A 2,100-nucleotide genomic window follows, 5' to 3' on the forward strand; every position below is an offset into this window, starting at 1 on the left:
GGAGAGGGAGAGAAGAAAGGGATGGAGAGAGGAGGATGAGGGAGAGGAAAAAAGGCAGGGGGTAAAAAGGATGGAGGTGGGGAAGGAGAAAGGACGGAGGGAAGAGAAGAGGGGAGAAGACAGGAACGAAGAAGGGAGGATACAGAGGAGGGAAAATGGAGAGGGGGAGAAGGAAAAAGAAGGGAGAGGAGAAAGAAAAGAGGAAAGAGGAGGAGGGGAGAAAGAAAAGAGGGAAGAAGAGGAGGGGAGAAAGGAAAGAAGACCGAAGAGGGGAAGGGGAGACGAGGAGAAAGGAGGATGGATGAGGTAAGAAGAAAGGAATGAGGGTGAGGAGAGGAGAGGGAGAGAGAAAAAGGGTCCCAAGAACGGAGGGAGGGAGAGAAGGAGGGAGGAAATACAAAAGCTACATACACGCACACACGAATATATATACTGTATGTTTATAAAACACGATCTTTCTCGCTAGCTATATATCTTTCTTTGACGTCAGCGCAGAGTCTCTGAAATTTATGACTGTTTCTCCATGTTTGCATTTTCCCTTTAATTCTGTTTTTTTTTTCGCCTTTCCCTCTCTTTCGTTGGCTTTCTCTCTCTTCTTCCCTTATCCTGATCCCTACCCTTTATCCCCCTCCCCTTTATTCCTCTTCTTTACCTTCTTCTCTTTCTCTTCCCCCCCCCCCCTAATCCATCGCTGTCTCCCTCTTTTTTTTCCCAATTTACGTCGAGGAAACATGATTAGCAAAAAGTAATAATAATAATAATAATAAAAATAAGAGCAAAAGAATCATAGGACAGGGAAATAGTAATAATGGCATGTGAATAGATAGACAGACCGACAGACAGAAAGACGAATAGATGGACAGATAGATAGGTAGGTAAGTAAATAAGCAGAAAGATAAATTGATAGATAGATAGGTAGGTAAACAGATAGACAGATAGATGGGTGAGAAGATAAGTAGAGAGAAAGACTGACAGAGAGATAAATAGACATCATAATCCACCGTCTCCTAATCAAAACCCGCTCTGAGCCCCCCCCCCTCTCCCCCTCCTCCCAATCCCTCCGCGCCCCCCTCCCCCTCCTCCCAATCCCACCCCCTTCCCCTCTCCCCCCTCCTCCCAATCCCTTCCCCTCCCTTCCAATCCCTCCCCGCCCCTCCTCCCCCTTCCTCCTCCCAATCCCTCCCCCGCCCCCTCCTCCCAATCCCTCCCTTTCCTCCTCCCAATCCAATCCCCCCTCCGTCTCCTCCTAATCCCTCCCCTCCCCTCCCCCTCCTCCCAATCCCTCCCCGCCACCCCCCTCCCTCCCAATCCTCTCCTCCTACCAATCCCTCCCCGCCCCCGCCGCCCCTCCTCCCAATCCCTTCCCCTCCTCCCAATCCCTCCCCGCCCCCCTCCCCCTTCCTCCCTAATCCCTCCCCGCCCCCACCCCTTTCTCCCAATCCCACCCCCTTCCCCTACCCCCTTCCCTTCTCCCCCTCCTCCCAATCCCTCGCCACCAATCACCCACATCGCGCGGATTTCATTTCTCTTTTTTCCTTGGTCTTCCTTTTCTTTTTCTTCGTTTCTCCTGGCGACCAATTTTCTCTGTGGGTGGCGGGAGGTTTCCTTGGAAGGGGCGGAAGCTTGTCCTTTGACGGGGCTGAGCTTCTCGAAACTCGATCTGTGGGGATGGCCGGGAACCCCCCCCCCCCCCCCGCCTCCCTCCCTCCCGAATGTCCTCTCCACAGTCCCCTTCTCTCACTCTCTCTCTCTCTTCTTTTTCTCGCTTTTTCTCTCTTTTTCTTCTATCTTTTTTTTTTTTTTTTGCCTTCTCTCTATCTCTCTTCTATTTCTCGCTTTCTCTATCTCTCTCTTCTATTTCTCGCTTTCTCTCTCTCTCTCTCTCTCTCTCTCTCTCTCTCTCTCTCTGTCTCTCTCTCTCTCTCTCTCTCTCTCTCTCTCTCTCTCTCTCTCTCTCTCTCTTTTCTGGTGTTCTTTCTCTTTCTCTTCCCGTTCCTCTCTCTCTCTTTGTTCTTTTCCTTCCAAATTCTGTTCCTCCTCTCTCCTTCTTCCTCCTTCCCTTCCTGCCCAACATTTCTCTTTCCCCTGCCACCCTTCTTC

This window comes from Penaeus vannamei, unplaced genomic scaffold (assembly GCF_042767895.1).
Source record: "Penaeus vannamei isolate JL-2024 unplaced genomic scaffold, ASM4276789v1 unanchor247, whole genome shotgun sequence".
Taxonomy (NCBI): domain Eukaryota; kingdom Metazoa; phylum Arthropoda; class Malacostraca; order Decapoda; family Penaeidae; genus Penaeus; species Penaeus vannamei.